Below are 16,641 nucleotides of genomic sequence, written 5' to 3' on the forward strand. Positions count from 1 at the left end.
AACATACGGTTGCATATATCTTTCTTTTTTTTTTTGCATATATCTTTTTGAATTAGTGTTTTTGTGTTCTTTGGATAAATACCCAGATGTGGAATTGTTGGGTCATATGATAGTTCTATTTTTAATTTTTTGAGGAATCTCCATGCTGTTTTCCATAGTGCCTGAAGCAATTTACAGTTCCACCAACAGTGTACGAGGGTTCTCTTTTCTCCACATCCTCTCCAACATTTGCTATTTCTTATCTTTTCTATTATAGCCATTCTAACAGGTGTGAGGTGATTTCTCAATGTGGTTTTGATTTTCATTTCCCTAGCAATTAGTGATGTTGAGCATCTTTTCATGTGCCTGTTGGCCATCTGTATGTCTTCTTTGGGAAAAATGTCTATTCAGATCCTCTGCCCATTTTAAAATCAAGGTTTTTGTTGTTGTTGAGTTATATGAGTTCTTTATATATTTTGGATATTAACCCCTTACTGGATCTATGATTTGCAAATACTTTCTCCCATTCAGTAGGTTGCCTTTTCATTTTGATAATGGTTTCCTTTGCTGTGCAGAAGCATTTTAGTTTGATGTAGTCCCATCTGTTTATTTTTGCTTTTGATTCCCTTGCCTTCGGAATCGGATCCAGATGTTTTATTACTGTTTCATTCTCCTTACTAGTAATTGGTCACTTCAGATTTTCTATTTCTTCATAATTCAGTCTTGGAAGATTGTATATTTCTAGGAATTTATCCACGTCTTCTAGGTTGTTCAATTTGCTGCTGTAGAGTTGTTCATAACAGTCTCTTATGATCCTTTGTATTTCTGTTGTATCAATTGTAACTTCTTTTTCATTTGTGATTTTATTTATCTGAGTCCTCTCTTTCTTTCTTGGTAAGTCTAGCTAAAGGTTTGTCAATTTTGTTTATCTTTTCAAAGAACTACCTCTCAGTTTCATTGATCTTTCCTGTTGTTTTCTTAGTCTCTAATTTATTTCCGCTCTCATCTTTACTATTTCCTTCCTTCTACTAATTTGGGGCTTTGTTTGTTCTTCTTTTTCTAGTTTCTTTAGGTGTAAAGTTAGATTGTTTATTTGGAGTTTTTATTGTTTCTTGAGATAAGCCTATATTGCTATGAACTTCCCTTTTAGAACTGTTTTTGCTGCATCCTATAGATTTTGGTATGTCATTTTTCTGTTTTCATTTGTCTCCAGGTATTTTTTAATTTCTCCTTTGATTTCTTCAATGACCCATTAGATGTTCAGTAGCATGTTGTTTAATATCCATGTTTTCGTGTTTTTTCCCATTTTTTTCTTGTGATTGACTTCTACTTTTGTACCATAGTGGCTGGAGAAGATGCTTGATATGATTTCAGTCTTCTTGAATTTATTGAGATTTATTTTTTGACCTAACATATGATCTATCCTGGAGAATGTTCCACATGCACTTGAGAAGAATGTATATCTGCTGCTTTCGGATGGAATGTTCTGTACATATCTATTAAGTTCTTCTGATCTAATGTGTTATTTAAGTCTGAGCTTTCCTTATTGATTTTCTGTCTGGTTGAACTATCCATTGGTGTAAGTGAAGTGTTAAAGTTACATACCTTTGTTGTATTGCTTTCATTTTTTCCCTTTAAGTCCATTAATATTTGCTTTATATATGTTGGCCTCCGCTGTTGGGTGCATGTACATTTATAAATGTTATATCTTCTTGCTTGATTGACCTGTTTATTATTATGTAATGCCCTTATTCATCTTTTATTAATCTTTGTTTTAAAGTTTATTTTGTCTGATATGACTATAGCTACTCCAGCTTTCTTTTCATTTTCATACGCATGAATATATTTCTCCGTCCCTTCACTTTCAGTCTGTGTGTGTCCTTTCTTCTGAAGTGAGTCTCTTGTATGCAGCACATAGATGGGTCTGGTTTTTTTTAATCCATTCAGCCACTATGTCTTTTGATTGTCAAATTTAGTCCATTTTCATAAAGTTCTTATTGACATGTATGTTAATTTCATTAGTAGTTTTCTGACTGTTTTTGTAGTTCCTCTCTGTACCTTTCTTCTCTTTCTCTCTTCCTTTATGTTTTGTTGGTTTTCTTTAGTGTTATGTTTCTATTCCTTTCTCATTTTCTTTTGGTTATTTACTATAGGTTTTCTCCTTGTGGTTACCGTGAGGTTCATATATAACATACTATGCAAATAGTAGCCTGTTTTAAGTTGGTAGTGACTATAATTTGAACACATTCCAAAGCTTTATCTTTCACCCCCTGTAATGTGAATGTTATTCTTCTTCATGTTGTCCCAAAGGTCCCTTAAAGTATATTTACTTTTCTTAATTCTTTTTAAATTTTGCTGCTCTGTCTGGGTGAGTTCTATTGCTTTGTCTTCCAGCTCATTGATTTGTTCTTCTACCTCATCCAGTCTGCTACTGAACCCCTCTAATGTATTTTTCAGTTCAATTGTAACTTTTGTTTGGTACTTTCTTATGTTTTTTTATCTCTTTGCTGACATTCTCACTGTGTTCATCCATTCTTCTCCTGAGTTCAGTGAACATTTTTATGACCACTACTTTGAACTCTTTATCATGTAGTTTGCTTATCTCTGTTTCATTTAGTTCTTTTTCTGAGTTTTTTGTCTTGTTCTTTTGATTGGAACATATTCTTTTGTGTCCTTATTTTGCCTAATTTTCTGTGTTTGTTTCTATATATTAGGTAAATCAGTTCTCCCAGTCTCAAAGGAGTAGCCTTATTTAGGAGATGTTCTGTGGGGCTCAGAGGCACAATCCCACCTGGCCACAAGAGCCAGGTGCTCAAGGGGTGTCCCCTATATGGGCTGCATACACCCTCCTGTTGTGTTGGGGTGTGGCTATTCCTGTGGCATGCTGATGGACTGGGCTGGACCCTGGACTGGCTGCAGGGCCTGGCCATGGCCATTCCAAGTATTAATCCCAGCTCCAAACCTTATTAGCTGTGTGACTTTGGACTGGTTATTTAGCATCTCCAAGTCTTTGTTTTCTCACCTATAAAATGGGATGATAACAAAAAGTACCTATCAAATGATTTGTTGTGAGAATTAAGTGTGATGTTGATAAAGTGCTTAGGAAGTACATGGCATGTAGCATGATCAAGAGATTAATCCATTGTTATACTTCAGTGATTCTTACAAAATGTACTTATGGACTGACTATGAGACCAGTTTTGTTAAAAAGGTAAAAGTTGTTTATGGAATTGATTCTGCTGTAGGAAATACATTGTATTTGACATAGAAATTACAGCAAAAGACACAATTTTTAAAAGACATGAAATTTTGGAGAGGGGCTTAGATTGCATTCTTCTGATTTGTTCATTAAACTTCATTTTTCCATTTAAAATCTTCAAATGCCTAATTTTCCATCATCAGCATCTCTTTACAAACAAAATTCCCAAAATTCCTTTAATAATTTGTATGTTAAAAAATAGCACAGAGGGGGCTTCCCTGGTGGCGCAGTGGTTGAGAGTCCGCCTGCCGATGCGGGGTACGCAGGTTCATGCCCTGGTCCGGGAGGATCCCGCGTGCCGCGGAAAGACTGGGCCCGTGAGCCGTCGCCGCTGAGCCTGCGCGTCCGGAGCCTGTGCTCCGCAATGGGAGGGGCCGCAGCGGTGAGAGGCCCGGCGTACCGCAAAAAAAAAAAAAAAACAAAACACAGAGTTCTAAACTCTAAGTTTTCAAATTCATGCTAAGTGAAGTTATTGTTTTCCCTTGAGTGTCACACCCACTGGATTAGTCACAAATAGCTATATTAAGGATGTTGTTCGCATTGTTTAAACACTAGCAATTCTGACCCACCCAGTTCAGCTACAATTTTAAGAGCAACCTGACAAAAATTTTTTTTATTCCACATAAGAAAAATAAGAAGCCCCTGTCACTTGGAACATAAGCAAAATAATATATAATGTAATGCTTTTAAGTGTGGAAAAGTGCTTCATACAGTATAGCCTGGCATTCAAGTCTATTACTATGCAGGAGAACTCTTTTACAGTGATTCAGTGTAATGCCTAATTTTATTTGTGCATTACAAAGAAAATATGTAAAAGCATACATAGAATGAAATTTTAAAGTGGCCTAATGAATTGAAATTACCTCAGTAATGTACTAATTGAATCAATTAGTCAATTTCTTTCATGCTGATTTTAGTCTCCTGTGAGTAATTCTCAGACAAAAATGAGATGGGGATGAACTTGGATAATTCTGGATGGAGAAGCCCTTTAGGTGAATCTGGGGTGAAGAGGATCCCTCCCATTGCATTTCTCTATTCTGCTTCTGCATCTCAGTACCATAAGCCATCCCAATGCCTGCTTATAGAATACACAGCTACTGCTGCCTTTTGCCCATATTTTCAAAATGTCTAGGAAATTCTTGTGGAGAAATATCAGCACTGGAAGCAGGGCAACCTCTAGTTCCAACAGAACAATTCATTCATTCTATAAGTATTTTTTAAATGACTAGAATGAGCAATGCTATGCTGGCTGCTGGGATACAGCAATAAATAAGAAAGACAAGGTCCTGTCCTCATAGAGCTTACATTTTATTAGGAAACACAGGCATTAAACAACTAATTACAACATTGATTTTTTTCACAGTCACAGTTTCCTTCTTGAACTGTGGGGCACAGTTCAGAGTAGGAGAGGAGAAGCAGAGACCTTTCAGAGAGCAGATAGAATGTGAATGGAGGATGGCCCATAGCCATCTGCCCATCACCAGGAGAGAGCCTGGATTCAGCTCACAGAAAGAAAGAGAAAAAGAAAGAGAGAGAAAAGAGGGAGAGAGCGAGGGAAAAGAATGGGGGGGGGGGTGGAGAGAGAGAAAGGAAGGAAGGGAAAAGGGGAAAGGAAGAAAGGAGGAAGGATAAAGGTACCCAAGACCTCACTTGAATTCTTGCATCCAGTTGTTTTGGAATCAGCTCCACACTCGTGTTTCCAAGTTAAGACAGTAAATTCCTCTTTTGCGTATGGATGTACACAAGTTTGTGTTGGTTTCTTGTTATTTGAAGCTAAAAGAGTTCTGACTAACATAACTTTTAAGTATTGGTATAAATTGAGTATCTTTTTGAATATCAAAGAAGCAAAAAATTATAATATTTCAGAAGGTGAACAAGTAATGGCTTCATGAGATTTAATTGTGGACTTGTTGAATATTAGAGTTCGAAGGGATTTACTTAGACAAAGCTTGCAATGAGGCAGAAATAACCCACTGACCACTCCTGGCAGATGTAAACTTGTCTCTAAACCAGTGGTCCTTAACACTGATAACAGTGGTCCTGGAGGACATTCTGGAAGAAAGTAGGGCACTTGTGGGTTGTCATAATAATTTTGTGGGGTCTACTGCCATTAGGGAGGGACCGGGGGGTTGGGCATGCTGCAATGTATGGGTGTTCCACACAGTAAAGAATTATCCTTCATCCTGCAAGATTTTGGAATGTCCAGCAGGCTATCCCTGTAGGTTAAAAGCCTGTTTACCTGAACCCACAACCTAAATCCATTTTTCATATTAAACATAAAATGTTTTTGCAAGCTTTCAATATACAGTGCATTTTCCAAGTACACAATTACATGTAAATCAAGGGAACATTGTATTTTGTTTTATTCAGAATTTCTTCAAGGGTTAGTTTCCCTTTTGGAAAACTCACATGACTCAAAGCAAAAGCACTGATGGTATTTGAGTCACTGATTCAACACACCTGCATCAGCATGTGTTTGTAGCTGTTGTGCTCCTCGTGATTCAATGGGCTCTGTCTTCTATAGTCACACTCTAGCCCTTACATATTGAGGTATAATTTAGAACCAGAAGTCTTCAACCTTCTCAGTCATCAAGATAGGCCTTTCTGGTGATGTTCACTTTTGCAACTTGGATAAGATGGTTTTGGACAGGTTCTTCACTGTAAAATTAATTACTAAGTATTTTATACTTTCGTCCACTAGTATTAGCCTCCATTGATGACTTTGTTTGAAAAAACTATTACTATGATCTTTTCCTATGTCCATCAGTCCTTCTATATTTCTTAGTTGGCATTCTACTATAAGATAGACTTTTCTCTTCTCCCTCACGTATTAATTCATTTATTTATTTATTATCAGTATGGGCTCATGGATTCCTATTTTATTCAATTAGTTATAATCCATACAATCAATACTAAAGTTTCACTGTTCACATTTTTAAAGATTTGGCCAGTGGGAGCCCCATCCTGTTGGTCTCTTCTCCCTGACTCTCTCCATACCTGCCAGCCAAGCGGACCCAGTCTGCTTGCTCTGGTCACGTTGACCTGACACCCTTGCCAAACCTGGCCCATACCCATCTCCCAAGCAGCTATGAATCGAAATGATGAGCTTGGCACAGCTCTTTTAATAACCTTTATTTCAGCTATTTTTTCTAGGTTATTGAGATCATATTGAATTTTGATTCTGTCATCCAGTGCATTCACTGTCCCTCCTACTTTTGAGCCACCTAAGCATTTAATACATTTTATATTCAAGTTGTTGATAAAATCTTGAACATAACAGAGCGAGACTTTCCTGCTAGTAGAGATATCCTTTCCAGGGGGAATTGATACATTAATACACATCTGTGTATGTCATTGTTCAACCAGCTCCAAACTTACTTTTAATGATTATCCAGTTTACATTTATTCATTGTGACCACAAGAATATCTTGAGACTTTTTTTTCTAATGGTGTGCCAACATTAAAATGCGCTCTGTCTATGCATAGTAGTGACCTCATAAAAGATAAAAATTATGTTAGTTTGACGTAAGATGTTATCAATGAACCCATGCTGGCTTCTACTGCTCATTGCTTTCTTATCAGAGGGGTTAAGTAACTTGCTCAAAGTATTGCTACTAAATGAAGTCCTGGAATTTGAATCCAGGCTGGTGTATCTCTCAAGCCTTGCTCTTTTCACAGCATCTCCATCAGTTTACATGGAGATGGCGAAAGGACTTCCTATTTCTGCTTTTACATTATGCTACTTTAATGAGATTGCCAGGGTACAAGTCTTGGCCCATAGGCATGCCCAGTGGCAAGACAAGGGTTAACGTAGGACCCAGGAGTTACCACTGTCTCAGGTCCCTGGTAAGTATACAGGCAGCTATTATTTCCAGTTTTTTGAATCCCTTCCCAAGATGTCCTACTGAACTTCCCATTTGATGTATAGATTGAAACCTGACTTAGAAAAGCAGGTGTATGTCTCTTTGATTAAAAGCCAAGCATTTCTAAAACACAGTTGTGAAACTGAATTATTTGTACATGTGAAATATTTACTCGACATTATTTTCTCTCTCAGAATATCAGTATTTCAAATATAGGTCTCTATGTAGCTTTTTAGTTCAAGAAAGTTAAGAATTTTTTGGTTGTTGTTTACTTTCTTTATAACACCTTTAATCTAAGGCTCACAGCTTAGAAAAGCTCACTACAGCTTAGAAATGCCACAAAAGCCACAGACATACCCCTACCCATGTACTTGAAGAAGGTGGCTTTGCCTGACAAAATAAGAAAAGAGTAACAAACAAAAATCTCCTTAAGTACTAGGAGTGATCTATTGAGGCTTTTTGCTGGATATGGTAGAATGTTGTGTGCAAAGATCACATTCTTGAGGTTGTGGTTGTGTTGAAGGGGTAAGAACAGAGTAAGAAGAAGGATTCTGAACAAAGGAAGATTTAACTTGACTAGCGGGGAGAAAAATCCCCACAGTGGAGTCTGTAAATTCAAGAGAAATGGTGGGAGTCCTCACCGGGATACTCAGAGATGAACTGCACAAAATAACAGAGACCCTTCTGTGGGGAACCATCCCAAGCTGGCAGCTTCTCAGACAAGTCTACCCGCCAGGACCAGAGGCACTTAAGGCTCTATGGCTCTCTCAGCTTCTGTGTAATGGGTCCCTGCCTACTGCCTCTCAGGAAAATGGCCTGTGGGCCCCTAAGTCCTTCTAGTGCAAGGGATTCTCACAATGCTGTGTTGCACCTGAAACTGAGCCAGCATGAGGACCCTTGAAAAGAATCCTATGAGCTCATTGATTTTATCCGTACAAATATCTTTTTTCTACACAAAGTCTTTATACAAAGGAACATTTCCATTCCCTGTCATGATCTAATAAATCTAGGTATTTTCTCAAGGTTTTATTCACTGTTCAGAAAACAATATCGCTGACGCCGCTTGTTGTATCCCTCCCCACACATATTCTTCACATCATCCACAGTAATTGAAGCGCAGTGTTTGATGGAAACAGAACTGCCTGGAATAAAGACCACATTGTCTAGCTTCTCTCTTAACTGCAAGCAGCAATGTGAATAATTGGCCAGTGACTTACAATTAGAAGTGTTACTGGAAAGCTTCCAGGAAAACATACTTAAAAGATCGTGTAAGCATGCCCTCTGCCTGCTCCTGGGAACATTAATTTGATGCTTCAACCATCATATTGGACCATGAAGATGGAGGTCACAGCCCAGGATTGGAAGAGAAGTCAACTAGAGCTTTTTGCCTGAAGCCTTAGTAGGGTCTCCATCCCAACTCTGGACGACGAACCTTCAGACATCCATGAAGACTGACATAAGCTGTTATTTGGAGAAGGTTTCTTTCATCTGTAGCCAATGCTAGTCCTACCTGGTATTAGTACAGATTAGTATAAATATTAATATTAGTATAAGAAATATAAGAAAGACGTTACTGACCATCTCCCCATAATAACACTCTAGCTTTTTCTTTTTATCACATCTCCTCTTAATCCTGTTCTGAAATAATGACATACAGTCTAAAGGAATTGTTAAATTTTCAACTTGTCTACCTGAGTATTGACTTAGAAGAGAAATACACGCTTAATTTTTTTTTTTACTTCTAAGTAAAATTACGATATGCTAATATTACGGTGCCAGGCAAAGCAGACGGCATCCTTTGCATATTTTAAGTTTCTTTAGGACACTAAAGGAGTAGAAGAGTCTCTGAAAGTGAAAGCTCTGGTCCCATTCATGTGTCCCTCCTCTCTGGATCCTCCCATTCTCTGCCTCCCCAAGGACCCTCAGACATATGAGATCAGAACTCAGGAGAGAGGCAGGCTAGAGATATTAGATGAGAGTCATCAACATATAGGTGACAATGAAAGCAAAGGGCTGAATCCGATTATTCAAGAATAAAGAGATAAGTGAAAAGAGGGTCTCTGATGAAGTTCTGCAGAAAGTTCACATTTAAGTAACGGGTAGAGAAAGGGAACGCTTCAATGAAGACCGTGAGGAAGTGGTCAGAGATTCTGAAGGAAAAACAAACAAAACAGAAAGGACATTATCCATGTCTTTTGTTGATTAACTGGTGAACAGTGTCAGCTTCTTGTGATCTGGGAAATAAGATATGAATGGATAGATGGTTACTTGGATGTAGCAACTAGGAGGGCATCAGTGAGGACTGATGGAAAGAGCAGTTTCAGGTGGCAGGAATGGGGGTGGAGAGAGGTTCAGGCAGGAGGGGGATGAGATTCGGTGCATAGACATATCCAAGGCTACGTCCAACACACAAACTATTGTGCTCAATGGCAAAGTCAGTTGTTTGATTTTTTAAAAAAATATTTACTTATTTGGCTGTGCCAGGTCTTAGTTGCGGCACGTGGGATCTTCAGTTGCAGCATGTGGGATCTATCTAGTTCCCTGACCAGGGATGGAACCTGGGCCCCCTGCATTGGGATCGTGGAGTCTTAACCGCTGGACCACCAGGGAAGTCCCAGTCAGTTGCTTGATTTATTGGACTTTTCAAGTACTTGAAAGCAAATTAAAATTTGTGTGCAGACTCAACCTTTGTTGGAGGAAAAAGAGAACTGGAAGGCAGCTTTTCTGGAGGGCAGATCTTTTTTATGGCAGGCACCACAGTGCTGCCAAAGTGCCTGGTTGGGGCTTCTGGGAAAGGCAGGGAAGCACTAAGGGCCACCACTAGGTTGAATCTTCACATCAGCCTTGAAAGGCATTAGAGATCTGAGCAACTGCTCCGCTGTACCCAAAATCGGGCAGTTACCACAGGGAGGGAGGCTGAAGCCTGGAAGAGAAGCAGCCAGGCTGAGAGCCTGAGAAACTGACTGGCCTTTTGGGAGCTAGAATTAGGATGGAAATTTGGAACTTGGAAGACTTTCTGTCTTTTTTCCCACTGTTTGTATTTTTTTATAATTATTTTCTTTTTGCAAAAGCTTGGTATTTTGTAAAGTTCTCTAATCATGCTTCTTCTTTTTATCTCTCTTTCTCAGTGCCTAGACTTATCGTGTGCTAAATATATTTCACCATTTTATTTACTTCCTGCTGAAGTGCTGACACCATATGTGACTTCTCCACATCCAACTCCAAGCTGCGCATTTCAAAGATAAATCACTGTAATTATTTATTCTCTTGAGAAGGAGCAGAAGGTGGAAAAGCGAAACTAATATGCACCTTTACCCACCCAAATGAAGCTCTGGAACCCGATTGCTCTGAACCCTTAACTTTTGGCTCCCTAGTTCCAGATGCTCTAACAGTCTGAGATAATTGAGGTTTGTGGAACAAGTTGGGAAGTTTTACTTCTTTTTCAAAGACTACCAACCACAGCTACATATTTATCAGGATTTTTACTGAGTCCTACAGTGTCAGCTGTTAGGGCTGGTAAATTCATCAAAAACGCAGAAATAAACTGAAAACTAGAGGTCTGGAATTCAGGATGAGCTTTCAAAGCTAGGACTAGGGAAGTTTTTCTTTGGTTGCTTTGTTTATTTTTTAGAAGGCAATTTTTTTTCTCACTAGCCATTTTCTTAGGTAACTTAAAATGCAATCATAATCACCAACTTGGATCCCCTTCCCTTCCTGGTGGCAGAAAAAGAAGTTTATTAAAAATTATTTCCTGTTCCAGTCTGAGGCAGAAAGAGAAGTTTTCTGGACAATTTTTTCTTTAGATGGATGGTCAGAAAAATGGCCCACATAAGTACCTTGAACTGTCTTTGTAAGGATACCATGCATAAAGGTGATCACTGTTTTCTTCAGGAAATGTACCAGTGTCAGGGCCTTAATGTCAAATACAACCTCTTATCCCAACACAGTTGCCAAGTGCTGCTTAAAAAAATATAAATTTCTGCTGCAAAAATTTCTTGGTTCATTGCTGAAGAGTACTTGCCAGGCCTTTGGGAAAAACCGTGGTGGGTCAGAAGTGGTTCATGTTTTCCTTTTCCCTACTCTTGCCTTTTTATTTTAAACACTTTAAAAATGTAATCTCTTAATCACATGCTGCCCAAAGAAATCTTGGTGGAAAATGGGTTTAACCCATTTTCATATAAGCAAATTTTTTAGATGATGAAAGCTAGTCATAGCAGAAGCCAAGAAAATAATATGCAGCTTCCAATTCATTGAAGGTCAGTTTTTTAGAAGCTAATCTGTAGACTAACATGTCAAATTTATATGAATTTACAAAATTCACTATTTTCTTTTACAGAATGTTCAATTTAGCAAAATGTCAGCATTTCATATGGGAATCTTTCAGCTCTTACTTTTTTCTTTTTTTCTAAATTAATTAATTTATTTTTGCTGTGTTGCGTCTTCGTTTCCGTGCGAGGGCTTTCTCTAGTTGTGGCAAGAGGGGGCCACTCTTCATCGCGGCGCGCGGGCCTCTCACTATCGCGGCCTCTCTTGTTGCGGAGCACAGGCTCCAGACGCGCAGGCTCAGTAGTTGTGGCTCACGGGCCTAGTCGCTCCGCGGCATGTGGGATCCTCCCAGACCAGGGCTCGAACCCGTGTCCCCTGCATTAGCAGGCAGATTCTCAACCACTGCTCTACCAGGGAAGCCCTCTTACTTTTTTCTTAATATACAAGTTTGTTTTAGATAAATTCTGATTTATTTTAGACAGTTTTACATTTGAAATTAAAAGTTAAAGCTGTTAGAAATGTGAACATAGTCCTATTCAAGCTGATAAATATGTAAAATCAATAAACCTGATAAGTTGGTCATTTGGCAAATTTTGATGAAAACTTGATGTGTGGTGACTAGATCAAGACACGGCCACCCTGTGTAGTGTGTACACTGCATAAATCCAGGGCACAATTCACATAGGCTATGAAATGAATGGGGCCACTTAGAGTTGTGGAACACGGAGACTCCAGATCTGAGCTAGATCCTAAGTGGTCTGGTCCCAGCCAAGTGGCATGTTGGGAGCTCCATTAAACAAACCAGCAACTCCAGTCTAATTTGGAGGAGCATACATGTCCTAGAAGTTCAAACTAAGGGGATAAAGCAGGGCCATTAGCACAACTTGTAGCATATGATAGAATCGTCTGGCAGAGATTTTTAAAATGCTTATATCCAGGTTGTACCCCAGACCAATTAAATGAGAATCTCTTGGTGGGATCCAGGAATGGACAATTTTCAAAAAGGTTATTAGGCAATTGCAATATGCAACTGTTGTATAGTAAAGAATTTGACTGGCATCTGTCCCTAGTTCCTGGAGGGGACACTCTAAATTCTTGGAATTCCCCCAGTGACAGGAGTGTCTTTGTTATTCATGGTCGGCCCTTGGATCACACCTGTGTTTTTTTTTGTTGTTGTTTGCTTTTGTTTTTTAAGAAGCGGTTGGTTATTATTTATTTATTTATTTTTTGGCTGTACCGCGTGGCATGCGGGATCTTAGTTCCCCGACCAGGGATCGAACCCATGCCCCCTGCAGTGGAAATGGGGAGTCTTAATCACTGGACTGCCAGAGAAGACCCCACACCTCTGTTCATACTCAGGAGATGACTCAGAATGGGGGCTGCTCAGGCCCAAAAGGCCAACCATAGGGTCAGGGAGTTGAGTCTTTGAGGCACAATGATATTAGTACACGCTTTCAACCTCCAGGAAGGGAGGAGGGCTGGAGATTGAGTTCAGTCATGTGGCCAGTGATTCAATCAATTATGCCTATATAGTGAAACCTCAATTAAACTCTGGACACTGAGGCTTGGGGGAGCTTCCTGGTCAGTGAACACATTGATGTGCTGGGAGGGGGACGTGTCCTGATTCCATGGCAAGAAGGCATGTAGACCCTCCCAGATCTCCCCCTATGTATTCTTCATTTGGCTGGTCTTTGGATACAAAGAATTTGTATCCTTTACAATAAAACTGTAATCATAAGTATAGCACTTTCCTGACTTCTCTAAGTCATTCTAGCAAATTATCAAACCTGAAGGGGTAGTAGAAACTCCCGAAATTTGCAACCAGTTGATCAGAAGGGCAGGTAGCCTGGAGACCCCCAGACTTGCAGCTGGTGCCTGAAGTAAAGGCAGTCTTTTTGGGGACTTCCCTTAAACCTACAGAGTCCATGCTAACTATAGGTGCTTAACATCAGAACTGAACTGTAGTATGGCGGCAACCACGCTGAGAACCACGCTTCCAGGAAATGGCGGTTCAGAGCATTGAGTGCCAGAATCAAATCGTCCATCCAGGTCAAGGCAGGGGCACTATCAGGGTCCAACTAGGATGAGAGTGTGAGTATGGAAGGAGGTAGAGGGCAGGCAGGAATGAGATACAAGGGCTTGGCCTTAAAGTCCCTTATGGGAATGAGAGTAGATATTATGAACCAGGACAAAAGGTCAGTGTTGCAAAGTGCCCATAGGTTGTAGCTTAGTGCTCAAAAAAATGAGCTCCATCGTCCCCAGAGGCAGAGGGTACAAAACCACAGGCTCTTTCCAACATCACCACCCCCAGAAGTTACTGGAAGGAAGCTCTCCATTTAAACAGGACTCATTTTATGACTAGGGTGGAATTGAACTAGCACGTGATGGAGTTATCATTGCTATGGCTGGATGGATCGAGAGTCAGTAAGTACACGATTTAAATAATTAAAATCCTTCCCATAAGTGGCTTCTTAAAAAAGTATGCTTCAGGGATCAAAGCTCCTGCATGTCGCGCCACGTGGCCGGAAAAAAAAAGTATGCTGAGCATACGATCATTTCAATATGTCTTGGTGTCTTGGATTTCTTGATATTTGAAGTCTGAATGAGACGCTCTTGTCAAGGTTGGGTTGTCACTGAGAAAGGTGAACTGACTGGCTGGCTTCCAAGTGGTCTCACAGGGAGACATTTACCTTAATGCATTTATCACATTCCACAGTCTCTCTTAGCTGTCCAGATGCATAATTTCCATCTTGCCACCACTGTAGAGTTGATCCAACTTAGACAAGCCAACTCACACTGTGTAAACATCAGGTGTCTGAAGTATATAAACCAGAATATGTGTTAACTCCTAATACAACAATATGACTAGGATTTCTCTATACATAAAGCTGCTTGGGAAAAAAAGGTTAGAAAAATGTTTTATGGTGAGCATGCAGTGTATTTAGAGTGCCTAACGGCCCAAAGCTCTATGAGATGTACGGCATCCCTCTCTACCATGGGGCTGTGCACACCTGCTCTGTGACCAGCCTTCAGGCTCTCTGCGTGGCACAGGTAAGGCCCTGCAATACTTGCCTCTATGACTGTCCCTTTTCTTTGATTTCTTTATTGATCAGTGTTCTCTGCTGATTGATTCTTCTTTCTTTAAATGTGTTGTTAACTTTAGTCAGGTTACTGTCAAACCTTGCGGGCCTGAGAGCCACTCTGTCTCTTTATCAAGGTGACTTTATCTAACTCTCCTCTGGTCCATCACGTAGTGATTTTATTTTGACTCTCAGAGGATAATTTTTAAAAATTATCTTTATTGTTTTCTTCTGATTTAAAAATGCACTTTTCATTGGAAAATTCAGAAATATATAAAAATAACTCATAATTCCACCATCTGGTTGAAACATAATTTTCTTTTTACTTACAAAGTTTGTTTCTGCATTACTGTGAGTATTCTTTTTTTAAAAAAAACAGCTCTATTGATATAAAATTTACATATAAAATTCACTCATTTTAAGTGTACAGTTCAATGATTGTTAGTAAATATACGGAGTTGTGCAACCACCATCACAATCCAACTTTAGAACATTTCCATCTGCTCGAATTGATCCCTCATGCCCAATTGCTGGAGCCCCATTCATACCTCCAGCTCCAGCAACCACTAATCCACTTCCGTCTATAGATTTGCCTATCTGGACATTTCATAGCAATGGGTCATATAATATTTGATCTTTTGTTACGGGCCTCTTCCACTTAGCGTAATATTTTTGAGGTTCATCCATGTTGTAGCATGTACTGTTCCTTTTTTTATAGCAGAATAGTCTTCCATTATGTTTATAGCACATCTTATTTAACCATTCACTACTTGATAGAAGTTTGGATGGTTTCCACTTTTTGGCTATTATAAATAATGATGCTGTGAAGATTTATATGTGAGTCTTGATGTGGACTTAATGTTTTCCTTCCTCTTGGGTAGATACCTAGAAGTGAAATTGCTGCACTATGTGGTAAATTTATGTTTAACATTTTAAGAAACTGTCAAACTCTTTTCTAAAGTGGTTGCACCGTTTTAAATTCTGGCCAGCCATGTATGAAGTTTCCAGTTTTTTCATATCATTGCCAACACTTGGTACTGCCTGATTTTTTGGTTGTAGTTATTCTAGTGGGTGTGAAGCAGTATCTCATTATTGTTTTAACTTGCATTTTCCTAATAACTAGTGATGTTGGACATGATTTCATGTGCTTATTAGCCACTTGTATATAGTCTTTGGTGACATGTGCATCAAGCCTTTTGTCTATTTCTAAAATCCAGTTGTTTTCTTATTATTGATTTGAAAGAATTCTTTATATATTCTAGATACTAGTAATTAATCAGACATATAATTTGTAAATTTTTTTCTTTTTCTACAACTTATCTTTTCATTTTCTTGATGGTGTCCTTTGAAGCACAAAATGTTGTAATTTTGATGAAGTCTAATTTAGCATGATTTATACCTTGCTCTACGATCTATTTTGAATTTTTCTGGAGTATAATATGAGATAAGGATCTAAATTCATCTTTGTGCATGTGGGTATTTAATTATTCTAATATCACTTGTTGAAAAGACAAGTCACATTGAATTGTCTTGGCCCCCTTTTCAAAAATCTAATGACCATAAATGCTTCTGAGCTACAAATGCTGTTCTATTGATTTATATGTTTTTTTTCTTGAGTATCAATACCACGCTGTCTTGATTGCTGTAGTTTTATATGGAGTTTTGAAACTGGTAACTTTGTTTTTCTTTTTGGCAGTTCTACTCTGCTTTTTGAACAGTAGTCACCACTTGGTATGTTTTTTCTATTTCCTTTCTTGCTATCAGTTCCCATACCCGGTTGCTATCAGGGTATCCAATACTAGGACCCCCTTTTTCTTTTCTTCTCCTTCTCCCTCTTCTCCTCCTCCTCCTCCTCCTCTTCTTCCTTCTTTTTTTCACCAGCTCATCTTAGTTGTGCTTTACAAACATGCCTTGCATTCCTATTGTATTCTGAGAGCAATGCCAGGCCCTATAGGGAGTATGGAGAATGAGCATGATTTCCCTGGTTTCAAGGGGTCCTTTTAGTAGCAGCTTCTGGTTTAGAATCAAAGAGGGCTAAGGGTAAACATTTAGTTATCTTTTGAAAACTCTGAGAGACAGATGGTTGGTCATACCGCGATTCCAACAACATAGCACAGAGCAGATGAGTTTGCGTTGGGAGGTGCCGTGCAATTGTTCTTACATCTTGGGCTCTGCACTTTACACACCCCAGTTT

The sequence above is a fragment of the Stenella coeruleoalba genome (assembly GCF_951394435.1).
Source record: "Stenella coeruleoalba genome assembly, chromosome: 12".
NCBI classification, from domain to species: Eukaryota; Metazoa; Chordata; class Mammalia; order Artiodactyla; family Delphinidae; genus Stenella; species Stenella coeruleoalba.